Source organism: Paramisgurnus dabryanus, chromosome 10 (genome assembly GCF_030506205.2).
Source record: "Paramisgurnus dabryanus chromosome 10, PD_genome_1.1, whole genome shotgun sequence".
Lineage (NCBI taxonomy): Eukaryota > Metazoa > Chordata > Actinopteri > Cypriniformes > Cobitidae > Paramisgurnus > Paramisgurnus dabryanus.
Window position 1 is genome coordinate 29251355 of NC_133346.1, and position 27736 is coordinate 29279090.

The 27736-nt window shown below is 44.8% G+C and overlaps 1 long non-coding RNA gene across 1 annotated transcript in view; it reads left to right on the forward strand.

The window, feature by feature from the left end:
* Positions 1-27736, forward strand: part of LOC135718241 (uncharacterized) — a 389691-nt gene that overhangs the window by 240521 nt on the left and 121434 nt on the right. The window lies entirely within an intron of this gene.

The window sequence follows — 27736 nt, forward strand, 5'->3', positions numbered from 1 at the left end:
GTTCCAAACGCAGCACTGAAGCCCATTCATTTCAATGGCACCTGCTGGTAAATCAATGAAATTACCGTTTCTCTTTACATTTTCGGACATTTCATTAATATAGTCAACAGTGATATTTTATGAACTCTGCTGTAGGTAATGATTATCGTTAATAATAACTAGTAAAATTTTTATATTTTAATGAGTTGTGTATAATGTGTGAATAATATAGATTTAATGGTTTAATATTTTATTACTGGTGGCCATCTACTTTATACTTATCTTTTTTATATGTTACGAGTAACACTAGGGGGCAACAGCGACAAGCTAAATGCCTTATAAGAAAGTCACACTGCTTCACAATGCTGCTATGTGTTTCATTGTGTTTGGTAAGTAATACGAGTGATGTATCCTCGAAAATCATGTATGATTATATTAACATTTAATGTGAATTTAAAATATGAATTTAGTGTGTTTCTGTTATGCTTCACTGTTACAAATAACCGCGTTGGCGATCTTTTTTGTGATTTTAATATAGTAAAAGTGTAGGAATTATGTTTTTAGCAGATTGATAGCCATTTATATAGCCATATTTTGGTACAAAAATAAAAGATAAACTGTGTTGCTGTAGTTGGTATAGATAACCACAGTTATATTTGGGTCACAATTAACTGTTTATCTTTATTAACTGATTTGCTGTATTTCCATCACTCCCTAGTAAAAAAAACCGTTATAAACACAGTAAGTATAGTGATCAATTCCCATTACAAGCTAATATTTACCTAAAATAGCTGAAAACCTATGCAAACAGATTGACAGCCCTGCTTGGTTTGGAACTGTAGAACGTTACCTGAATCACGTGTCCGCGCGGCGGCGAGATCAAAGCGTTTCGTAACTCTGTTATTATACGACTCTGAGACAAACGTCTTAATCGCAAATTAGAAATGTTTGGTGAGATAAAATGTGCATGAAAACATTATTAAGCAAGAATACATAGTACATTTATTTTAATTTTTTTCTCCAGGACCGAAAGCAGAACCGATAGCGTCAGATCTTACTGATACTACGGTCTTTCATAATTTAGCCCCGGGGCCAGTTTAATACCGGGTTTCGGTACCCATCCCTAGCTGTCACATTCAATTTAGCCGAACGCGTTAGGTGCTCTGCGTGATCATATTTAGGCGTTCATCAAACTAAACATCAAAAAACTGATTTTTTCGACAGGTATACGTTTTAAAATGTATTTAAAAAGGTTGGTTAACTTGTCAAAAGTTCAGCTACAAAACAGGTAAGCCGTTTTTTTTTTTTTTTGTGATGACACCAAAAATATCTCTACCGAATCTTGATTTAATATTATGGTCGGTGTTAACTTTCAAATGATAGAAAATAGATTCCTGAAACAAATGTTATAAGAATCATCAGGTGTTTCAAGTGAATAGAGAGATGATCAAAGTGAACGTAAGCAATCAAATATTTCTGTGCAAAATAATAAAGCATATATAGTGTCTATAAAATCATTAATTTCAGTGTTTTCTGGTTATAAATTAACCGTTTAAGGAATTGTATATAAAGCTTGTTTTTTATAATTTACAGTAAAAAATTATATGTAATTTCTCGTCTTTTATTTCCTTGCCACGCTAAATCTCAAAATGAAATAAGATTGTTGAATTTAGCCGTGGCTTCCGAGGCAGAATCACATTTGTTATTTATTAGATTTAGTTATCAAAATGTTTTGTGTAATATCTTTGTGTGCTGTTCTGTACATCTTGGCTTTAAAATGAGGAATCATTTAATGAATGTTTAGAAACACGTTATCTTTCATATTAACTTAAGATAAAAACGCGTCCTCAGTTTCGTCTTTGTTCATCACTTGAAAGGCACTTGGGGTCACTTTATCAGAAGGCTGTCTGTGTGTTGCCTTCAGAAATGCAAAAACTGATATTTCAGACAGAAATTTTAAAAAGCTCACTAATGATTGCAGGGAATAGCCTACAGTAAGTGAGAGATTTTCTTGCGCAGGAACTGCATTCACGCACGGACATTCAAAGCAAAGCGATTAAGCATAATTTTAAAGGGAGTATCAACTTTTTATAAAATGCGGTAGTTATTTTTTTCCGGCATCTCGGGGCCCCTCCCATCCCGAGGCCCTGGGCTTAAGCCCAGATAAGCCCATGCATTAATGTGGCCCTGCCTGTCTAGGATCCCCTTCTTATTTATTCCAGGGAAGAGTGATATCCAGAATAGCAACATTATCATGTGCAATTCTAATCTGGATCTCGGAATCCTCCAGTTCATCATAAGACACAGCAACTAATGACCCCGGCTTTTCAATCAAAACCACTACATCATCAGATTTATGGTCATCAGGAGTGGATCTTTGACTGGTAGAAAAGCTATCCTCCTCTTCAATGAACGATGAATGACTGACAGGCACAGGATCACTTGTTTGAAGAAGTGGTTGTCCTGATATTCTTGCCATGCTAGTACTCTCTGTCTGTTGAAAGGACACAAACATTTGAAGATATACATTGTAGGACTGCATGATAAATCACATGCGTATCCCATCATTAAAGCCGGTTCCGTGATTAGTAGTAGAGCCGTTCACTGAAGTAATATCCCATTCATAATCACGGACAAATCATCTGCGATTATGAATGTGATATTACATAGCTTGTCAGTGAACTATGGCTCTGTGTAGTAAATGCCGCTTCACCTGAAAGGATCCAGGTGATGGCGATTTACTACTACGGACCCGGCTTGACAAGATACGCATGACAATCACATGCGATTTATCGTGCAGCCCTAAATTACAGTGTATGTATATGTGCATATAAAACAGGAATATAGATATCCAAAACACAGTCGCTCTCTCCAACAGATAAACAGGAAGCATATAAACATCAAAGATGATTATATATATATTAGTGTATACTTGATTTACTAACCCATTCTCTCTCTCTCTCTCTCTCTCTCTCTCTCTCTCTCTCTCTCTCTCTCTCTCTCACTATAAATACATGACAGACATAACTTACACATAAATTACTTTATTTAATCCATAACTTCGTTCTGGTTCGTCAAGAGCAAAGTCTGATGAATCTTGGGGAGAACTGTCCTGTTCCATCGTGCATACGTACAGTTGTAGCATTCTAAGTCTGCTCATACAGTTCATTCACTGTAATACTGAATGGAATTGGGGTCTGGCTGAAATCTCCCATCTCAAAAGTATAGCTTTCAGCTGGTCCTTTTGAAGAAAACCCTTTAGGAAAAAACTAATCCTTCCCAATCATCATCAGTTCCTCAACTGAAGTCTTCTTTTTAACCGTCACATGTCGCATTCCACCTCCATGTTTTGTCTGAACCTGGTGAAATTCTCCTTTATGAAAATGATGCCACCCAATATCCAGTCGTCTTATCTCTTTAGATGCATGTTTATTGCCGATACCTGAATGTTAGCTTAATAAACCCCCATCATTTGCTGATGTAGTGCAGTGCAGTGGACTTGGTGGTTTCACAAAAAGGTGAAAAGGCGAAAGGTTTCTGGTGAGCACGCGAAAGGTTTCTGGTGAGCACGCGAAAGGTTTCTGGTGAGCACGCGAAAGGTTTCTCATGAGCACGCGAAAGGTTTCTCGTGAGCACGCAAAAGGTTCTCGTGAGCACGCAAAAGTTTCTCGTCAGCACGCGAAAGTTTTTTTTTTTTTTTTAAATGTCCCCTCAGAAGCTCCGTAGTTTATCCCTGTTGCTGTCTGTTTATTTTAATACCCCGTGTATTTAGTTTTTTGAGTGGTTGTTTAATTTTTCTCTGAACTTATTCTTGTTGTCATTGATAGTAATTTTCTATTTGTCTTTTGCATTTGTAATTAATAAAGCATACATAAATACAAAAAAACAACACAAAGCCGTCTGATCGAAGTAGCTTACATAGGTTTACATTGGTTGCAATAAGAATTTATAACAATCGACTAAAAGATAAATTCTTAAAAGTATACAAGTTCACTGCATAAACTCATAAACGTTGTTGCTGTTAACTTTTGATCCGTTGTAAATGTTCCCATCTTGCCTTAAAAGAAACTTTAAATAGACTCACCTGTAAGTAAATGTAAGCCATGACGACAAGCTGAGTTTTGATCTGTTGAACAAAGATCCTCTCACTGTTCGACTGGTTTTCTTGCCCCGATGACTTTTATGTCTGCATGTCCTGGATTTGCAAAAAAATATTGTAATATTAATTAGAACTAAAACATCCATCATGACCATAACAAAACATAAAACATTAATATTATATAGTAGAGTTGTGCATTATAGACCATTTCAAAAGATGTAAACAACACTGGTCCAGAAACACTTCCTGTTTCAGTTTGTGACTGTTTCTTTTTTATTTCACATAAATCATTATCTTTAAGATTTTTGTTTAACTTTTTGATTCAGTTCTATGTGTTCTGTTGGTTGTACTATATCCCAACATTTATCCAGTGTTAAAAAACTGAAACAGGAAGTGCTTCTGGACCAGTGTTGTTTACATCTTTTGAAGTGGTCTATATAGTAACTGATGCTGATATGTGAAATGCATCTCAATGCAAAGCAAATGCCACAATACATTAATGCTCCTGTTTTTTGCTCCTTATTACGATGCAATATGATTCATTGCTATTACTTTGCCATGCAATCCGATTTTAATTTGATATAACACAATGCAATCTTATAATATCCATATTATTATCCATATATTGGACTTAACAGGATGTAACGTGGATATAACGTCTATTTAATTAACTAATGGGAATTGTATTAGGCAAGGCAAGGCAAGTTTATTTGTATAGCACATTTCATACACAGAGGTCATTAAAAGTGCTTTACACAGAAATGAGAAAACAATATATAAAAAAGAAAAATAAGAGATACAGGATAAAATCACAATAAAAACAAAGATACATGAGAATTTAAAATAACAATTAAAGAAAATAAATGTGATTTCAACAAAAACAGTTTAAAATGTTAAAAAGAATAAAACAGGAGTAAAAGTGACTTGAGTTAAAGATGGTTCACTTCAAAATGAAAAACTCTGCCACCACCCACCCATCCCCACGCTGCTCCAAACCCGCACGCATCCCCCTCCTCCAACGAACACAAAAGAAGACACCCCGAGAAATGACGGCAAACACACAGCAGCAAGATACCATAGACCTCCATAGCAGGGAAGAGAAAATATTTTGTAAGTATTTGGATAAATGACTAAGAAAATATTTTGTTAAATGATGGTAAGAAGTTCCATCATATTTTTTTTATTCCTACCATGTGTTACGAATCACACAACTCAGGAATCCCAGTGCAGAGGGTTTTAATCAGGTATGTAAATGCAGGCAACACTCAATGACGTCAGTAGATGTATGTATAGGAGAATAACACTCAATGTCTTCATGAAATGTGTATAGGAGAAAAACACAGTGTCCGTGAGTGTAAGGTGCGAAAAAACTAGAAAAACACTGGAGAGGTGAAACACAGCGGTGTCCTCTCGTAGCTCTCAAACGTGGGAAACACAGCAGGGCTGTAGGACATCCACAAAATGTAATATAATGGGCAAAGGCAGCAGAAAGCACAGATATAAATGAGTTAACTTTCAGACCTAGACTTGACAAGAACTAGCAACGCTAGCGGGCACGAACATACTAAGACGAACTTGCCAGGAACAGGGGAAACGAGGGGAATTTAAATCAAACCGGATGGGTAAACAATGAGAATCAGGTGTGGGACGCCGGTGAGAAGAGTCGGAGATAATGAGGTCACCAGGTGGAAGGCGCGCACGCGTGGAGCTGTCAAAACACAAACACAACACAACACATGGTGAAACAAAAACAAAGCGGCCAATGAGACCGAAATCATGACAGGACTCCCCCCTCACGACCGCCACCGGGCGGTCCATGAGGAGGCCCACCCCGTCGCCGGGGGAGATCCTCTATCAGCCCAGGGTCCAGAATGTCCCGGGCCGGTACCCAACACCTCTCCTCCGGACCATAGCCCTCCCAGTCTACGAGATATTGAAATCCCCTACCCGGCGACGCACATCTAGTAGGGACTTAACTGTATAAACGGGAGCCCCATCTACAAGCTGAGGGGTGGGAGGGGCGGGGGCAGAGGGAATGGGGTTGAGGTGGGAAAAAAGAACCGGCTTAAGTTTGGAAACATGGAAAACCGGGTGAACCCGACCGAGTGCTGGGGGCAATCTGAGCCGAACCGTCACGGGGTTAATAACCTTCACTATGCTGTATGGCCCAAGGAATCAAGGAGCCAGCTTGCGAGAGGGCTCACGGAGAGGTAAATCCTTGGACGAAAGCCATACTTTCTGCCCACAGATAAAACGGGGCGCGGGTCTACGGTGACGGTCGGCCGCGGCTTTGGTTCGTCTGGAAACCTGACGTAAAGTAAATCTAGCCTTCCTCCAGGTGCGTTTGCAACGACGGACGAAGGCCAGCGCAGACGGAACCACCGCATCAGGTTCTTGGGACGGGAATAAAGGAGGCTGAAATCCCATGGACGCCTCAAAAGGGGACATGTTGAGAGACGAAACAGGGAGAGAATTATGGGCGTATTCATATTCAACCCAGGGTAACTGTTGGCACCAGGACCTTGGATATTGCGATGTCAGACAGTGGAGAGCTCTACCTAAATCTTGGTTAGCCCGTTCACATTGCCCGTTGGTCTGAGGATGATACCCCGAAGACAAGCTAGCTGTGGAGCCTATTTGTCTACAAAATTCCTGCCAGAAACGAGAAATAAACTGAGGACCCCTATCTGAAACAACGTCTGTGGGCAGACCATGTAAGCGAAAGACATGTTCGATCATAACCTGGGCAGTTTCCTTAGCAGTGGGTAATTTGGGCAAAGGGACAAAGTGAGCCGCCTTGGAGAAGCGGTCAACAATGGTCAAAACAACAGTGTTTCCCTTAGAACTAGGCAAATTGGTTACAAAATCGATTGCGATATGTGACCAAGGACGAGAGGGAATGGGTAACGGTTTAAGCAGACCAATAGGGGCTTGATGAGAGGCCTTAATACGGGCACAAACCTGACAGGCTAACACAAACTGTCTGACATCGGGACCCATAGAGGGCCACCAAAAACGCTGACGTACGGTAGCCAACGTTCTCCGAACCCCCGGATGGCAAACAAACCTGGACTCGTGACCCCACCGGATGACCTCGGAGCGAAGCGCATTCGGAACCCACAATCGACCCGCTGGGCACCCCTCTGGCACTTCCCCCTCCCGGCCGGCCCGTCTCACCCGTTGTTCTATTCCCCAGCGCAGGGCACCCACCACCCGCCCCTCCGGGAGGATGGTTTCGTCCCCAGCGGAACTGGGGCTTTCGAACAAACGAGAGAGAGCATCGGGCTTTGTATTCTTGGAACCGGGCCGGTACGAGAGGGTGAAGTTAAATCTGTCAAAGAAGAGCGCCCAACGAGCCTGACGAGAAGATAACCTCCTGGCTGAACGGATGTATTCGAGATTCTTATGATCCGTCCAGACCAGGAAGGGCTCCGAGGTCCCCTCTAGCCAGTGACGCCCCTCACCCAAAGCCAGTCTGACCGCCAGCAGCTCCCGATTGCCTATGTCATAATTTCGCTCTGCTGGGTTTAACCGATGGGAGAAAAAGGCACAGGGATGCACCTTGCCATCCTTAGCAGACCGCTGAGACAAAACGGCGCCTACCCCGACATCCGAGGCATCCACCTCCACAATAAATTGAGCAGCCGGAGTTGGAATAGAGAGAACAGGAGCAGAGATAAACTGGGACTTTAAATTATCAAAGGCCTCCTGAGCATTAGAATTCCAGACAAACCTCTCCTTAGTGGAAGTGAGAGCAGTAAGAGGTTGAGCAATCTGACCATAATTCCTGATAAATCGCTGGTAAAAATTGGCGAAACCCAGAAATCTTAATAAATCCTTACGGGAGTCGGGGACTGGCCATTCGGCCACCGCTTTGATCTTGGCTAGGTCGGGACGGATCTCACCGGGGGCAACAACAAAACCCAGGAACGAAACTGACTTACGATGGAATTCGCACTTCTCCGCCTTGACATACAGCTTATTCTCTAACAACCGGCGTAAGACTCGGCGGACATGCTGAGTGTGTTCCTGCATGGAGGGAGAAAAGATGAGAATATCATCTATGTACACAAAGACAAACTTGTTAATCATGTCTCTCAGCACATCATTGACCAGAGTCTGGAAGACAGAGGGGGCGTTACAAAGGCCGAACAGCAGAACGCAGTACTCAAAGTGTCCGGTAGGGGTGTTAAAGGCTGTCTTCCATTCATCTCCCTCTCTTATTTGCACCAGATGATAGGCGTTGCGTAAATCTAGCTTAGTAAAGAACTGCGCCCCCTGCAGGAGCTCAAACGCAGTAGACATTAAAGGAAGGGGGTACCTATTCTTAACAGTAATGTCATTTAAACCCCTGTAATCTATACAAAGGCGCAGGGAGCCGTCTTTCTTGCCAACAAAGAAAAACCCCGCCCCTGCGGAGGGACGGATGAGACCGGCACGCAGGGCATCATTAATATACTGGTCCATAGCCTTTCTCTCAGGACCCGATATCGAATAAAGTCTACCCTTAGCCGGAGAAGTGCTGGGGAGGAGATCAATAGCACAATCATATGGCCGGTGAGGAGGAAGGGAGGTGGCCCGGGCTTTACTAAACACCTGAGCGATATCCGCATACTCCGCCGGGACTCCGGTCAAATCGACCACCGGAACCTGAGGAAGAGAAAGAACAGAACCAGAAACAGCAGAACCAAGGCAAGACACATGACAAGACTGGGACCAAGACAAAATAACAGTATGCTGCCAATCAACGTGAGGATTGTGTTGCGCTAACCAACCATGCCCTAAAATGATGGGAGATAGAGAAGCATGGAGAATATGCAACACAATCTCCTCACAATGATTACCAGACACAGAGACTCACAGGGGGAGTGCAATGTGTGATCCGCGCCATCTGCTGCCCCTTAACTCTTTCACCGCCAGCGTTTTTAAAAAAAGTTGCCAGCCAGCGCCAGCGTTTTTCATGATTTTCACCAAAGTTTAATGCCTTCCAGAAAATGTTCTTCTTTAAATAAATAAACATTCAATATACCAAATGAAAGAACAGACCCTCTGCTTTCAAACAAAAAAAAACGTTTCATCCTACCTTTAGTGGTTCTTTTGCAATCAGCTTTTGAATATGGGTAGGTTTTTGCAAAAACACCATATTTTGAGCAAAAAGCAAAAATAATTCAATTTTTGTGACAGACTTTTTATAGAGATCCCATTCAGAGCGATCTTTAAAACAGACACAGACATGCAGCAGCTTGCCATAGGGCAATACTTCCGGTTTTAAAAAGTTGCGGAAGGGCGCCACCTGGTGGATAATAGCGGTATTGCGGAAAGACGGAAAATCTCGTCATTGGCGGGGAAGCGTTTTCTCTTAATTGACGAGATATCTCGTCAATGGCGGGGAAAGAGTTAAGGGACCAGACATCCAAAGGGGATTGGAGAGGGACAGCCGGGAGATCCAAGGAGCGAACCATGGCTTCATCAATGAAGTTGCCCTCCGCACCAGAATCGAGAAGGGCGGTGGACGGATGATCACGCCCTGCGAAGGACAACATGACGGGGAGCTGGGTGCTGGAAACAGGGGAGAGTTTAGAAGATGTAGCGCCCACCAGGACTCCCAGACTCACTGGTGGGCAGAGGCTTTTAACGGGCAGGTTCTTGCAAAATGTCCGGGTTTCCCGCAATAGAGACAGAGGGCATTCTGCAGTCGCCTATCTCTCTCTGTGACAGGCGCATGCGCCCCAGTTGCATAGGCTCCGACTCGACTGATGGTGACATGGGGGCAGAGGGAGAAGTGGAGGTCTCATCCACAAACACACGCTGGCGCAGAGAACGGCGCTGACTGCGAAGCATCCTCCGGGCTTCGATCCGGAGAGCTAGATCTATAATGGCATCGAGAGTGGGAGGGAGATCGTGAATAGCGATTTCATCTTGAAGCCCGTCTGACAACCTTTCAACAAACTGCGCTCGAAGAGCCGCTTCGTTCCAGCGGCAGGCAGCCGCTAGGGTCTTGAACTCAATGGCGTACTCGGTGACTGAGTGTCTTCCTTGAATCAAATGTGCCAACCGAGCCGCAGCGGCGTCCCCGCGAACGGAGCGGTCAAAGAGTTTTTCCATCTCCGCGCGAAACTCATCAAAGGACCGGCAGCAAGGATCGTCGGCATCCCAGACGGCTGTAGCCCATTCACGAGCCTTGCCAATCAGCAGTGTAATAACGTACGCTACCCGGGTGCGCTCAGATGCATAGCGACGAGGCTGGAGGGCAAAGACAAGGGAGCATTGCGATAAAAACGCTCGACAGGAGGCTGGATTGCCATCATACGGTGGTGGGGCTGAGGCATGAGGCTCCGTCTCTAACTGCTGACTGGTTTGCGAGGTGTTCTGCCGAACCTGGTCAAGATGGGAGGAGAGGTTGGACATGCGTGTGGATAAATCCTCAACCTCCTGTGAAGTGGTGGTGAGACGGGCCGAGTGTTGGCCTAACCATGAGCTCTGCTGGGCGAGCGCCGACCGGAGAGCATCAACCTCCACGGGATCCATACTGGCAAGTTCGTCCTGTTACGAATCACACAACTCAGGAATCCCAGTGCAGAGGGTTTTAATCAGGTATGTAAATGCAGGCAACACTCAATGACGTCAGTAGATGTATGTATAGGAGAATAACACTCAATGTCTTCATGAAATGTGTATAGGAGAAAAACACAGTGTCCGTGAGTGTAAGGTGCGAAAAAACTAGAAAAACACTGGAGAGGTGAAACACAGCGGTGTCCTCTCGTAGCTCTCAAACGTGGGAAACACAGCAGGGCTGTAGGACATCCACAAAATGTAATATAATGGGCAAAGGCAGCAGAAAGCACAGATATAAATGAGTTAACTTTCAGACCTAGACTTGACAAGAACTAGCAACGCTAGCGGGCACGATTATACTAAGATGAACTTGCCAGGAACAGGGGAAACGAGGGGAATTTAAATCAAACCGGATGGGTAAACAATGAGAATCAGGTGTGGGACGCCGGTGAGAAGAGTCGGAGATAATGAGGTCACCAGGTGGAAGGCGCGCACGCGTGGAGCTGTCAAAACACAAACACAACACAACACATGGTGAAACAAAAACAAAGCGGCCAATGAGACCGAAATCATGACAGGACTCCCCCCTCACGACCGCCACCGGGCGGTCCATGAGGAGGCCCACCCCGTCGCCGGGGGAGATCCTCTATCAGCCCAGGGTCCAGAATGTCCCGGGCCGGTACCCAACACCTCTCCTCCGGACCATAGCCCTCCCAGTCTACGAGATATTGAAATCCCCTACCCCGGCGACGCACATCTAGTAGGGACTTAACTGTATAAACGGGAGCCCCATCTACAAGCTGAGGGGTGGGAGGGGCGGGGGCAGAGGGAATGGGGTTGAGGTGGGAAAAAAGAACCGGCTTAAGTTTGGAAACATGGAAAACCGGGTGAACCCGACCGAGTGCTGGGGGCAATCTGAGCCGAACCGTCACGGGGTTAATAACCTTCACTATGCTGTATGGCCCAAGGAATCAAGGAGCCAGCTTGCGAGAGGGCTCACGGAGAGGTAAATCCTTGGACGAAAGCCATACTTTCTGCCCACAGATAAAACGGGGCGCAGGTCTACGGTGACGGTCGGCCGCGGCTTTGGTTCGTCTGGAAACCTGACGTAAAGTAAATCTAGCCTTCCTCCAGGTGCGTTTGCAACGACGGACGAAGGCCAGCGCAGACGGAACCACCGCATCAGGTTCTTGGGACGGGAATAAAGGAGGCTGAAATCCCATGGACGCCTCAAAAGGGGACATGTTGAGAGACGAAACAGGGAGAGAATTATGGGCGTATTCATATTCAACCCAGGGTAACTGTTGGCACCAGGACCTCGGATATTGCGATGTCAGACAGCGGAGAGCTCTACCTAAATCTTGGTTAGCCCGTTCACATTGCCCGTTGGTCTGAGGATGATACCCCGAAGACAAGCTAGCTGTGGAGCCTATTTGTCTACAAAATTCCTGCCAGAAACGAGAAATAAACTGAGGACCCCTTTCTGAAACAACGTCTGTGGGCAGACCATGTAAGCGAAAAACGTGTTCGATCATAACCTGGGCAGTTTCCTTAGCAGTGGGTAATTTGGGCAAAGGGACAAAGTGAGCCGCCTTGGAGAAGCGGTCAACAATGGTCAAAACAACAGTGTTTCCCTTAGAACTAGGCAAATTGGTTACAAAATCGATTGCGATATGTGACCAAGGACGAGAAGGAATGGGTAACGGTTTAAGCAGACCAATAGGGGCTTGATGAGAGGCCTTATTACGGGCACAAACCTGACAGGCTAACACAAACTGTCTGACATCGGGACCCATAGAGGACCACCAAAAACGCTGACGTATGGTAGCCAACGTTCTCCGAACCCCCGGATGGCAAACAAACCTGGACTCGTGACCCCACCGGATGACCTCGGAGCGAAGCGCATTCGGAACCCACAATCGACCCGCTGGGCACCCCTCTGGCACTTCCCCCTCCCGGCCGGCCCGTCTCACCCGTTGTTCTATTCCCAATTGATCTAATTTAAGTTCTGTAAGTTTTGGATTGCTTTCCGTTGTGTTGATGTTGCGCTGTTTCATGCTGTCACTAGGGATGGGTATCGTTAAGGTTTTAACGGTATTACTACTCTTACCGGTACTGCTTAACGGTCCGGTGCTTTAACTGTATTCTTATCGGTGCTTTGGTGGCCAATGTTAACATTTGATCACGAACCTATGTTCACATGATTAAGTTAATTATGTGTCTGCATTTCATTATTACAAATTAATTTCTGGATATCATTTCTAAATATTATACATATATTTATTAATGCACCAGCGTGAAAGCTGCAGAAAAAATACTCTAAATAGGATATTTAGGCTAAATAAATGTTCACATGCTGATTTTCCTTTATTTGGGATTTTAAAAAGAAGTAGAAAATATGTTGAATGCATAACGTTCAGCATTTCTCCCAAAAGAAATCAACAGAATTTCAACGTAAGGTAAGCAAACCAATTAGGGAGATTGTACATTTATTTTAAATGACGTGAACAATGTTGATTCAACATGATTTTAGCATACATGCCTGACGTTGATGCGGCAACCACCAGAGATGATGGTTGAATTTTGCAGGCTGCGACCTTCTAAGGACGTATTTTAAGACTGATTGCGTCACAGCAGCGCGACTTGAGGCTGTGACTTGTGTTAATATTATTCTGTTTATGTTGCGTATTTCTAAGGTTGATTAATTTTATATACTGTTGAATAGTTTAATCTTCATCAACGTGTCATATTTTCGAAAATAAATGAATATTTTTCTGATTCCATATTTATTTAAATAAGTCAGAAACGTCTCCGCTGTGTCCTGCTGACAGGCGCGGTGGGCGCGTGCAACATGTGACGCAAATTATAGGTCCTCCGAGGGTTAGACTGTCTCATTTCAGTTCTCTTCGCGGACTTCCAAGGCTGCCACCTTGAAAGACAGAGTGCTCCCCTTTTAAGGTTGTATGCTTAGAAGGTCGCAGCCCTTGAATTGGGACACAGCTTCTTTCTGCACGTAATACACTTTTGAAAGATGCTTTGACAGATTGCTTGTGTTTCCGCCCTTACATGCAAACATCTTGTTGCACTTACCTGTATGACAACGAGCGTTGTCTGCATCAACTCTAGTGAAGTATAACCACACTTTTGAATGTTTTCCTCTATCCGCCATTGTCAGTCTTGTTATTAAGCGGGAGTTTTCGTGCTGTTATGCGTGTGCGTGCGCCGCGCTCGTTGTTGTGGTTGTGTTTGACAGACAGCCAGCCTCCGCGGCGCGCAGAGAGATCTCGCAGATCTCACAGACAAACCAGAGTCGTATAATAATAGAGTTACGACACTCACATAGACGTCCGTTGTAAGAATGGAATGCGGAAGAAACAGCGTTTCATGTAGTGACCGGTAGTGACGCATAGTTCCAAACGCAGCACTGAAGCCCATTCATTTCAATGGCACCTGCTGGTAAATCAATGAAATTACCGTTTCTCTTTACATTTTCGGACATTTCATTAATATAGTCAACAGTGATATTTTATGAACTCTGCTGTAGGTAATGATTATCGTTAATAATAACTAGTAAAATTTTTATATTTTAATGAGTTGTGTATAATGTGTGAATAATATAGATTTAATGGTTTAATATTTTATTACTGGTGGCCATCTACTTTATACTTATCTTTTTTATATGTTACGAGTAACACTAGGGGGCAACAGCGACAAGCTAAATGCCTTATAAGAAAGTCACACTGCTTCACAATGCTGCTATGTGTTTCATTGTGTTTGGTAAGTAATACGAGTGATGTATCCTCGAAAATCATGTATGATTATATTAACATTTAATGTGAATTTAAAATATGAATTTAGTGTGTTTCTGTTATGCTTCACTGTTACAAATAACCGCGTTGGCGATCTTTTTTGTGATTTTAATATAGTAAAAGTGTAGGAATTATGTTTTTAGCAGATTGATAGCCATTTATATAGCCATATTTTGGTACAAAAATAAAAGATAAACTGTGTTGCTGTAGTTGGTATAGATAACCACAGTTATATTTGGGTCACAATTAACTGTTTATCTTTATTAACTGATTTGCTGTATTTCCATCACTCCCTAGTAAAAAAAACCGTTATAAACACAGTAAGTATAGTGATCAATTCCCATTACAAGCTAATATTTACCTAAAATAGCTGAAAACCTATGCAAACAGATTGACAGCCCTGCTTGGTTTGGAACTGTAGAACGTTACCTGAATCACGTGTCCGCGCGGCGGCGAGATCAAAGCGTTTCGTAACTCTGTTATTATACGACTCTGAGACAAACGTCTTAATCGCAAATTAGAAATGTTTGGTGAGATAAAATGTGCATGAAAACATTATTAAGCAAGAATACATAGTACATTTATTTTAATTTTTTTCTCCAGGACCGAAAGCAGAACCGATAGCGTCAGATCTTACTGATACTACGGTCTTTCATAATTTAGCCCCGGGGCCAGTTTAATACCGGGTTTCGGTACCCATCCCTAGCTGTCACATTCAATTTAGCCGAACGCGTTAGGTGCTCTGCGTGATCATATTTAGGCGTTCATCAAACTAAACATCAAAAAACTGATTTTTTCGACAGGTATACGTTTTAAAATGTATTTAAAAAGGTTGGTTAACTTGTCAAAAGTTCAGCTACAAAACAGGTAAGCCGTTTTTTTTTTTTTGTGATGACACCAAAAATATCTCTACCGAATCTTGATTTAATATTATGGTCGGTGTTAACTTTCAAATGATAGAAAATAGATTCCTGAAACAAATGTTATAAGAATCATCAGGTGTTTCAAGTGAATAGAGAGATGATCAAAGTGAACGTAAGCAATCAAATATTTCTGTGCAAAATAATAAAGCATATATAGTGTCTATAAAATCATTAATTTCAGTGTTTTCTGGTTATAAATTAACCGTTTAAGGAATTGTATATAAAGCTTGTTTTTTATAATTTACAGTAAAAAATTATATGTAATTTCTCGTCTTTTATTTCCTTGCCACGCTAAATCTCAAAATGAAATAAGATTGTTGAATTTAGCCGTGGCTTCCGAGGCAGAATCACATTTGTTATTTATTAGATTTAGTTATCAAAATGTTTTGTGTAATATCTTTGTGTGCTGTTCTGTACATCTTGGCTTTAAAATGAGGAATCATTTAATGAATGTTTAGAAACACGTTATCTTTCATATTAACTTAAGATAAAAACGCGTCCTCAGTTTCGTCTTTGTTCATCACTTGAAAGGCACTTGGGGTCACTTTATCAGAAGGCTGTCTGTGTGTTGCCTTCAGAAATGCAAAAACTGATATTTCAGACAGAAATTTTAAAAAGCTCACTAATGATTGCAGGGAATAGCCTACAGTAAGTGAGAGATTTTCTTGCGCAGGAACTGCATTCACGCACGGACATTCAAAGCAAAGCGATTAAGCATAATTTTAAAGGGAGTATCAACTTTTTATAAAATGCGGTAGTTATTTTTTTCCGGCATCTCGGGGCCCCTCCCATCCCGAGGCCCTGGGCTTAAGCCCAGATAAGCCCATGCATTAATGTGGCCCTGCCTGTCTAGGATCCCCTTCTTATTTATTCCAGGGAAGAGTGATATCCAGAATAGCAACATTATCATGTGCAATTCTAATCTGGATCTCGGAATCCTCCAGTTCATCATAAGACACAGCAACTAATGACCCCGGCTTTTCAATCAAAACCACTACATCATCAGATTTATGGTCATCAGGAGTGGATCTTTGACTGGTAGAAAAGCTATCCTACTCTTCAATGAACTATGAATGACTGACAGGCACAGGATCACTTGTTTGAAGAAGTGGTTGTCCTGATATTCTTGCCATGCTAGTACTCTCTGTCTGTTGAAAGGACACAAACATTTGAAGATATACATTGTAGGACTGCATGATAAATCACATGCGTATCCCATCATTAAAGCCGGTTCCGTGATTAGTAGTAGAGCCGTTCACTGAAGTAATATCCCATTCATAATCACGGACAAATCATCTGCGATTATGAATGTGATATTACATAGCTTGTCAGTGAACTATGGCTCTGTGTAGTAAATGCCGCTTCACCTGAAAGGATCCAGGTGATGGCGATTTACTACTACGGACCCGGCTTGACAAGATACGCATGACAATCACATGCGATTTATCGTGCAGCCCTAAATTACAGTGTATGTATATGTGCATATAAAACAGGAATATAGATATCCAAAACACAGTCGCTCTCTCCAACAGATAAACAGGAAGCATATAAACATCAAAGATGATTATATATATATTAGTGTATACTTGATTTACTAACCCATTCTCTCTCTCTCTCTCTCTCTCTCTCTCTCTCTCTCTCTCTCACTATAAATACATGACAGACATAACTTACACATAAATTACTTTATTTAATCCATAACTTCGTTCTGGTTCGTCAAGAGCAAAGTCTGATGAATCTTGGGGAGAACTGTCCTGTTCCATCGTGCATACGTACAGTTGTAGCATTCTAAGTCTGCTCATACAGTTCATTCACTGTAATACTGAATGGAATTGGGGTCTGGCTGAAATCTCCCATCTCAAAAGTATAGCTTTCAGCTGGTCCTTTTGAAGAAAACCCTTTAGGAAAAAACTAATCCTTCCCAATCATCATCAGTTCCTCAACTGAAGTCTTCTTTTTAACCGTCACATGTCGCATTCCACCTCCATGTTTTGTCTGAACCTGGTGAAATTCTCCTTTATGAAAATGATGCCACCCAATATCCAGTCGTCTTATCTCTTTAGATGCATGTTTATTGCCGATACCTGAATGTTAGCTTAATAAACCCCCATCATTTGCTGATGTAGTGCAGTGCAGTGGACTTGGTGGTTTCACAAAAAGGTGAAAAGGCGAAAGGTTTCTGGTGAGCACGCGAAAGGTTTCTGGTGAGCACGCGAAAGGTTTCTGGTGAGCACGCGAAAGGTTTCTCATGAGCACGCGAAAGGTTTCTCGTGAGCACGCAAAAGGTTCTCGTGAGCACGCAAAAGTTTCTCGTCAGCACGCGAAAGTTTTTTTTTTTTTTTTCAAATGTCCCCTCAGAAGCTCCGTAGTTTATCCCTGTTGCTGTCTGTTTATTTTAATACCCCGTGTATTTAGTTTTTTGAGTGGTTGTTTAATTTTTCTCTGAACTTATTCTTGTTGTCATTGATAGTAATTTTCTATTTGTCTTTTGCATTTGTAATTAATAAAGCATACATAAATACAAAAAAACAACACAAAGCCGTCTGATCGAAGTAGCTTACATAGGTTTACATTGGTTGCAATAAGAATTTATAACAATCGACTAAAAGATAAATTCTTAAAAGTATACAAGTTCACTGCATAAACTCATAAACGTTGTTGCTGTTAACTTTTGATCCGTTGTAAATGTTCCCATCTTGCCTTAAAAGAAACTTTAAATAGACTCACCTGTAAGTAAATGTAAGCCATGACGACAAGCTGAGTTTTGATCTGTTGAACAAAGATCCTCTCACTGTTCGACTGGTTTTCTTGCCCCGATGACTTTTATGTCTGCATGTCCTGGATTTGCAAAAAAATATTGTAATATTAATTAGAACTAAAACATCCATCATGACCATAACAAAACATAAAACATTAATATTATATAGTAGAGTTGTGCATTATAGACCATTTCAAAAGATGTAAACAACACTGGTCCAGAAACACTTCCTGTTTCAGTTTGTGACTGTTTCTTTTTTATTTCACATAAATCATTATCTTTAAGATTTTTGTTTAACTTTTTGATTCAGTTCTATGTGTTCTGTTGGTTGTACTATATCCCAACATTTATCCAGTGTTAAAAAACTGAAACAGGAAGTGCTTCTGGACCAGTGTTGTTTACATCTTTTGAAGTGGTCTATATAGTAACTGATGCTGATATGTGAAATGCATCTCAATGCAAAGCAAATGCCACAATACATTAATGCTCCTGTTTTTTGCTCCTTATTACGATGCAATATGATTCATTGCTATTACTTTGCCATGCAATTCGATTTTAATTTGATATAACACAATGCAATCTTATAATATCCATATTATTATCCATATATTGGACTTAACAGGATGTAACGTGGATATAACGTCTATTTAATTAACTAATGGGAATTGTATTAGGCAAGGCAAGGCAAGTTTATTTGTATAGCACATTTCATACACAGAGGTCATTAAAAGTGCTTTACACAGAAATGAGAAAACAATATATAAAAAAGAAAAATAAGAGATACAGGATAAAATCACAATAAAAACAAAGATACATGAGAATTTAAAATAACAATTAAAGAAAATAAATGTGATTTCAACAAAAACAGTTTAAAATGTTAAAAAGAATAAAACAGGAGTAAAAGTGACTTGAGTTAAAGATGGTTCACTTCAAAATGAAAAACTCTGCCACCACCCACCCATCCCCACGCTGCTCCAAACCCGCACGCATCCCCCTCCTCCAACGAACACAAAAGAAGACACCCCGAGAAATGACGGCAAACACACAGCAGCAAGATACCATAGACCTCCATAGCAGGGAAGAGAAAATATTTTGTAAGTATTTGGATAAATGACTAAGAAAATATTTTGTTAAATGATGGTAAGAAGTTCCATCATATTTTTTTTATTCCTACCACGTGTTACGAATCACACAACTCAGGAATCCCAGTGCAGAGGGTTTTAATCAGGTATGTAAATGCAGGCAACACTCAATGACGTCAGTAGATGTATGTATAGGAGAATAACACTCAATGTCTTCATGAAATGTGTATAGGAGAAAAACACAGTGTCCGTGAGTGTAAGGTGCGAAAAAACTAGAAAAACACTGGAGAGGTGAAACACAGCGGTGTCCTCTCGTAGCTCTCAAACGTGGGAAACACAGCAGGGCTGTAGGACATCCACAAAATGTAATATAATGGGCAAAGGCAGCAGAAAGCACAGATATAAATGAGTTAACTTTCAGACCTAGACTTGACAAGAACTAGCAACGCTAGCGGGCACGAACATACTAAGACGAACTTGCCAGGAACAGGGGAAACGAGGGGAATTTAAATCAAACCGGATGGGTAAACAATGAGAATCAGGTGTGGGACGCCGGTGAGAAGAGTCGGAGATAATGAGGTCACCAGGTGGAAGGCGCGCACGCGTGGAGCTGTCAAAACACAAACACAACACAACACATGGTGAAACAAAAACAAAGCTGCCAATGAGACCGAAATCATGACAGGACTCCCCCCTCACGACCGCCACCGGGCGGTCCATGAGGAGGCCCACCCCGTCGCCGGGGGAGATCCTCTATCAGCCCAGGGTCCAGAATGTCCCGGGCCGGTACCCAACACCTCTCCTCCGGACCATAGCCCTCCCAGTCTACGAGATATTGAAATCCCCTACCCGGCGACGCACATCTAGTAGGGACTTAACTGTATAAACGGGAGCCCCATCTACAAGCTGAGGGGTGGGAGGGGCGGGGGCAGAGGGAATGGGGTTGAGGTGGGAAAAAAGAACCGGCTTAAGTTTGGAAACATGGAAAACCGGGTGAACCCGACCGAGTGCTGGGGGCAATCTGAGCCGAACCGTCACGGGGTTAATAACCTTCACTATGCTGTATGGCCCAAGGAATCAAGGAGCCAGCTTGCGAGAGGGCTCACGGAGAGGTAAATCCTTGGACGAAAGCCATACTTTCTGCCCACAGATAAAACGGGGCGCGGGTCTACGGTGACGGTCGGCCGCGGCTTTGGTTCGTCTGGAAACCTGACGTAAAGTAAATCTAGCCTTCCTCCAGGTGCGTTTGCAACGACGGACGAAGGCCAGCGCAGACGGAACCACCGCATCAGGTTCTTGGGACGGGAATAAAGGAGGCTGAAATCCCATGGACGCCTCAAAAGGGGACATGTTGAGAGACGAAACAGGGAGAGAATTATGGGCGTATTCATATTCAACCCAGGGTAACTGTTGGCACCAGGACCTTGGATATTGCGATGTCAGACAGTGGAGAGCTCTACCTAAATCTTGGTTAGCCCGTTCACATTGCCCGTTGGTCTGAGGATGATACCCCGAAGACAAGCTAGCTGTGGAGCCTATTTGTCTACAAAATTCCTGCCAGAAACGAGAAATAAACTGAGGACCCCTATCTGAAACAACGTCTGTGGGCAGACCATGTAAGCGAAAGACGTGTTCGATCATAACCTGGGCAGTTTCCTTAGCAGTGGGTAATTTGGGCAAAGGGACAAAGTGAGCCGCCTTGGAGAAGCGGTCAACAATGGTCAAAACAACAGTGTTTCCCTTAGAACTAGGCAAATTGGTTACAAAATCGATTGCGATATGTGACCAAGGACGAGAGGGAATGGGTAACGGTTTAAGCAGACCAATAGGGGCTTGATGAGAGGCCTTAATACGGGCACAAACCTGACAGGCTAACACAAACTGTCTGACATCGGGACCCATAGAGGGCCACCAAAAACGCTGACGTACGGTAGCCAACGTTCTCCGAACCCCCGGATGGCAAACAAACCTGGACTCGTGACCCCACCGGATGACCTCGGAGCGAAGCGCATTCGGAACCCACAATCGACCCGCTGGGCACCCCTCTGGCACTTCCCCCTCCCGGCCGGCCCGTCTCACCCGTTGTTCTATTCCCCAGCGCAGGGCACCCACCACCCGCCCCTCCGGGAGGATGGTTTCGTCCCCAGCGGAACTGGGGCTTTCGAACAAACGAGAGAGAGCATCGGGCTTTGTATTCTTGGAACCGGGCCGGTACGAGAGGGTGAAGTTAAATCTGTCAAAGAAGAGCGCCCAACGAGCCTGACGAGAAGATAACCTCCTGGCTGAACGGATGTATTCGAGATTCTTATGATCCGTCCAGACCAGGAAGGGCTCCGAGGTCCCCTCTAGCCAGTGACGCCCCTCACCCAAAGCCAGTCTGACCGCCAGCAGCTCCCGATTGCCTATGTCATAATTTCGCTCTGCTGGGTTTAACCGATGGGAGAAAAAGGCACAGGGATGCACCTTGCCATCCTTAGCAGACCGCTGAGACAAAACGGCGCCTACCCCGACATCCGAGGCATCCACCTCCACAATAAATTGAGCAGCCGGAGTTGGAATAGAGAGAACAGGAGCAGAGATAAACTGGGACTTTAAATTATCAAAGGCCTCCTGAGCATTAGAATTCCAGACAAACCTCTCCTTAGTGGAAGTGAGAGCAGTAAGAGGTTGAGCAATCTGACCATAATTCCTGATAAATCGCTGGTAAAAATTGGCGAAACCCAGAAATCTTAATAAATCCTTACGGGAGTCGGGGACTGGCCATTCGGCCACCGCTTTGATCTTGGCTAGGTCGGGACGGATCTCACCGGGGGCAACAACAAAACCCAGGAACGAAACTGACTTACGATGGAATTCGCACTTCTCCGCCTTGACATACAGCTTATTCTCTAACAACCGGCGTAAGACTCGGCGGACATGCTGAGTGTGTTCCTGCATGGAGGGAGAAAAGATGAGAATATCATCTATGTACACAAAGACAAACTTGTTAATCATGTCTCTCAGCACATCATTGACCAGAGTCTGGAAGACAGAGGGGGCGTTACAAAGGCCGAACAGCAGAACGCAGTACTCAAAGTGTCCGGTAGGGGTGTTAAAGGCTGTCTTCCATTCATCTCCCTCTCTTATTTGCACCAGATGATAGGCGTTGCGTAAATCTAGCTTAGTAAAGAACTGCGCCCCCTGCAGGAGCTCAAACGCAGTAGACATTAAAGGAAGGGGGTACCTATTCTTAACAGTAATGTCATTTAAACCCCTGTAATCTATACAAAGGCGCAGGGAGCCGTCTTTCTTGCCAACAAAGAAAAACCCCGCCCCTGCGGAGGGACGGATGAGACCGGCACGCAGGGCATCATTAATATACTGGTCCATAGCCTTTCTCTCAGGACCCGATATCGAATAAAGTCTACCCTTAGCCGGAGAAGTGCTGGGGAGGAGATCAATAGCACAATCATATGGCCGGTGAGGAGGAAGGGAGGTGGCCCGGGCTTTACTAAACACCTGAGCGATATCCGCATACTCCGCCGGGACTCCGGTCAAATCGACCACCGGAACCTGAGGAAGAGAAAGAACAGAACCAGAAACAGCAGAACCAAGGCAAGACACATGACAAGACTGGGACCAAGACAAAATAACAGTATGCTGCCAATCAACGTGAGGATTGTGTTGCGCTAACCAACCATGCCCTAAAATGATGGGAGATAGAGAAGCATGGAGAATATGCAACACAATCTCCTCACAATGATTACCAGACACAGAGAGACTCACAGGGGGAGTGCAATGTGTGATCCGCGCCATCTGCTGCCCCTTAACTCTTTCACCGCCAGCGTTTTTAAAAAAAGTTGCCAGCCAGCGCCAGCGTTTTTCATGATTTTCACCAAAGTTTAATGCCTTCCAGAAAATGTTCTTCTTTAAATAAATAAACATTCAATATACCAAATGAAAGAACAGACCCTCTGCTTTCAAACAAAAAAAACGTTTCATCCTACCTTTAGTGGTTCTTTTGCAATCAGCTTTTGAATATGGGTAGGTTTTTGCAAAAACACCATATTTTGAGCAAAAAGCAAAAATAATTCAATTTTTGTGACAGACTTTTTATAGAGATCCCATTCAGAGCGATCTTTAAAACAGACACAGACATGCAGCAGCTTGCCATAGGGCAATACTTCCGGTTTTAAAAAGTTGCGGAAGGGCGCCACCTGGTGGATAATAGCGGTATTGCGGAAAGACGGAAAATCTCGTCATTGGCGGGGAAGCGTTTTCTCTTAATTGACGAGATATCTCGTCAATGGCGGGGAAAGAGTTAAGGGACCAGACATCCAAAGGGGATTGGAGAGGGACAGCCGGGAGATCCAAGGAGCGAACCATGGCTTCATCAATGAAGTTGCCCTCCGCACCAGAATCGAGAAGGGCGGTGGACGGATGATCACGCCCTGCGAAGGACAACATGACGGGGAGCTGGGTGCTGGAAACAGGGGAGAGTTTAGAAGATGTAGCGCCCACCAGGACTCCCAGACTCACTGGTGGGCAGAGGCTTTTAACGGGCAGGTTCTTGCAAAATGTCCGGGTTTCCCGCAATAGAGACAGAGGGCATTCTGCAGTCGCCTATCTCTCTCTGTGACAGGCGCATGCGCCCCAGTTGCATAGGCTCCGACTCGACTGATGGTGACATGGGGGCAGAGGGAGAAGTGGAGGTCTCATCCACAAACACACGCTGGCGCAGAGAACGGCGCTGACTGCGAAGCATCCTCCGGGCTTCGATCCGGAGAGCTAGATCTATAATGGCATCGAGAGTGGGAGGGAGATCGTGAATAGCGATTTCATCTTGAAGCCCGTCTGACAACCTTTCAACAAACTGCGCTCGAAGAGCCGCTTCGTTCCAGCGGCAGGCAGCCGCTAGGGTCTTGAACTCAATGGCGTACTCGGTGACTGAGTGTCTTCCTTGAATCAAATGTGCCAACCGAGCCGCAGCGGCGTCCCCGCGAACGGAGCGGTCAAAGAGTTTTTCCATCTCCGCGCGAAACTCATCAAAGGACCGGCAGCAAGGATCGTCGGCATCCCAGACGGCTGTAGCCCATTCACGAGCCTTGCCAATCAGCAGTGTAATAACGTACGCTACCCGGGTGCGCTCAGATGCATAGCGACGAGGCTGGAGGGCAAAGACAAGGGAGCATTGCGATAAAAACGCTCGACAGGAGGCTGGATTGCCATCATACGGTGGTGGGGCTGAGGCATGAGGCTCCGTCTCTAACTGCTGACTGGTTTGCGAGGTGTTCTGCCGAACCTGGTCAAGATGGGAGGAGAGGTTGGACATGCGTGTGGATAAATCCTCAACCTCCTGTGAAGTGGTGGTGAGACGGGCCGAGTGTTGGCCTAACCATGAGCTCTGCTGGGCGAGCGCCGACCGGAGAGCATCAACCTCCACGGGATCCATACTGGCAAGTTCGTCCTGTTACGAATCACACAACTCAGGAATCCCAGTGCAGAGGGTTTTAATCAGGTATGTAAATGCAGGCAACACTCAATGACGTCAGTAGATGTATGTATAGGAGAATAACACTCAATGTCTTCATGAAATGTGTATAGGAGAAAAACACAGTGTCCGTGAGTGTAAGGTGCGAAAAAACTAGAAAAACACTGGAGAGGTGAAACACAGCGGTGTCCTCTCGTAGCTCTCAAACGTGGGAAACACAGCAGGGCTGTAGGACATCCACAAAATGTAATATAATGGGCAAAGGCAGCAGAAAGCACAGATATAAATGAGTTAACTTTCAGACCTAGACTTGACAAGAACTAGCAACGCTAGCGGGCACGATTATACTAAGATGAACTTGCCAGGAACAGGGGAAACGAGGGGAATTTAAATCAAACCGGATGGGTAAACAATGAGAATCAGGTGTGGGACGCCGGTGAGAAGAGTCGGAGATAATGAGGTCACCAGGTGGAAGGCGCGCACGCGTGGAGCTGTCAAAACACAAACACAACACAACACATGGTGAAACAAAAACAAAGCGGCCAATGAGACCGAAATCATGACAGGACTCCCCCCTCACGACCGCCACCGGGCGGTCCATGAGGAGGCCCACCCCGTCGCCGGGGGAGATCCTCTATCAGCCCAGGGTCCAGAATGTCCCGGGCCGGTACCCAACACCTCTCCTCCGGACCATAGCCCTCCCAGTCTACGAGATATTGAAATCCCCTACCCCGGCGACGCACATCTAGTAGGGACTTAACTGTATAAACGGGAGTCCCATCTACAAGCTGAGGGGTGGGAGGGGCGGGGGCAGAGGGAATGGGGTTGAGGTGGGAAAAAAGAACCGGCTTAAGTTTGGAAACATGGAAAACCGGGTGAACCCGACCGAGTGCTGGGGGCAATCTGAGCCGAACCGTCACGGGGTTAATAACCTTCACTATGCTGTATGGCCCAAGGAATGAAGGAGCCAGCTTGCGAGAGGGCTCACGGAGAGGTAAATCCTTGGACGAAAGCCATACTTTCTGCCCACAGATAAAACGGGGCGCAGGTCTACGGTGACGGTCGGCCGCGGCTTTGGTTCGTCTGGAAACCTGACGTAAAGTAAATCTAGCCTTCCTCCAGGTGCGTTTGCAACGACGGACGAAGGCCAGCGCAGACGGAACCACCGCATCAGGTTCTTGGGACGGGAATAAAGGAGGCTGAAATCCCATGGACGCCTCAAAAGGGGACATGTTGAGAGACGAAACAGGGAGGGAATTATGGGCGTATTCATATTCAACCCAGGGTAACTGTTGGCACCAGGACCTCGGATATTGCGATGTCAGACAGCGGAGAGCTCTACCTAAATCTTGGTTAGCCCGTTCACATTGCCCGTTGGTCTGAGGATGATACCCCGAAGACAAGCTAGCTGTGGAGCCTATTTGTCTACAAAATTCCTGCCAGAAACGAGAAATAAACTGAGGACCCCTTTCTGAAACAACGTCTGTGGGCAGACCATGTAAGCGAAAAACGTGTTCGATCATAACCTGGGCAGTTTCCTTAGCAGTGGGTAATTTGGGCAAAGGGACAAAGTGAGCCGCCTTGGAGAAGCGGTCAACAATGGTCAAAACAACAGTGTTTCCCTTAGAACTAGGCAAATTGGTTACAAAATCGATTGCGATATGTGACCAAGGACGAGAAGGAATGGGTAACGGTTTAAGCAGACCAATAGGGGCTTGATGAGAGGCCTTATTACGGGCACAAACCTGACAGGCTAACACAAACTGTCTGACATCGGGACCCATAGAGGGCCACCAAAAACGCTGACGTACGGTAGCCAACGTTCTCCGAACCCCCGGATGGCAAACAAACCTGGACTCGTGACCCCACCGGATGACCTCGGAGCGAAGCGCATTCGGAACCCACAATCGACCCGCTGGGCACCCCTCTGGCACTTCCCCCTCCCGGCCGGCCCGTCTCACCCGTTGTTCTATTCCCCAGTGCAGGGCACCCACCACCCGCCCCTCCGGGAGGATGGTTTCGTCCCCAGCGGAACTGGGGCTTTCGAACAAACGAGAGAGAGCATCGGGCTTTGTATTCTTGGAACCGGGCCGGTACGAGAGGGTGAAGTTAAATCTGTCAAAGAAGAGCGCCCAACGAGCCTGACGAGAAGATAACCTCCTGGCTGAACGGATGTATTCGAGATTCTTATGATCCGTCCAGACCAGGAAGGGCTCCGAGGTCCCCTCTAGCCAGTGACGCCCCTCACCCAAAGCCAGTCTGACCGCCAGCAGCTCCCGATTGCCTATGTCATAATTTCGCTCTGCTGGGTTTAACCAATGGGAGAAAAAGGCACAGGGATGCACCTTGCCATCCTTAGCAGACCGCTGAGACAAAACGGCGCCTACCCCGACATCCGAGGCATCCACCTCCACAATAAATTGAGCAGCCGGAGTTGGAATAGAGAGAACAGGAGCAGAGATAAACTGGGACTTTAAATTATCAAAGGCCTCCTGAGCATTAGAATTCCAGACAAACCTCTCCTTAGTGGAAGTGAGAGCAGTAAGAGGTTGAGCAATCTGACCATAATTCCTTATAAATCGCCGGTAAAAATTGGCGAAACCCAGAAATCTTAATAAATCCTTACGGGAGTCGGGGACTGGCCATTCGGCCACCGCTTTGATCTTGGCTGGGTCGGGACGGATCTCACCGGGGGCAACAACAAAACCCAGGAACGAAACTGACTTACGATGGAATTCGCACTTCTCCGCCTTGACATACAGCTTATTCTCTAACAACCGGCGTAAGACTCAGCGGACATGCTGAGTGTGTTCCTGCATGGAGGGAGAAAAGATGAGAATATCATCTATGTACACAAAGACAAACTTGTTAATCATGTCTCTCAGCACATCATTGACCAGAGTCTGGAAGACAGAGGGGGCGTTACAAAGGCCGAACAGCAGAACGCAGTACTCAAAGTGTCCGGTAGGGGTGTTAAAGGCTGTCTTCCATTCATCTCCCTCTCTTATTTGCACCAGATGATAGGCGTTGCGTAAATCTAGCTTAGTAAAGAACTGCGCCC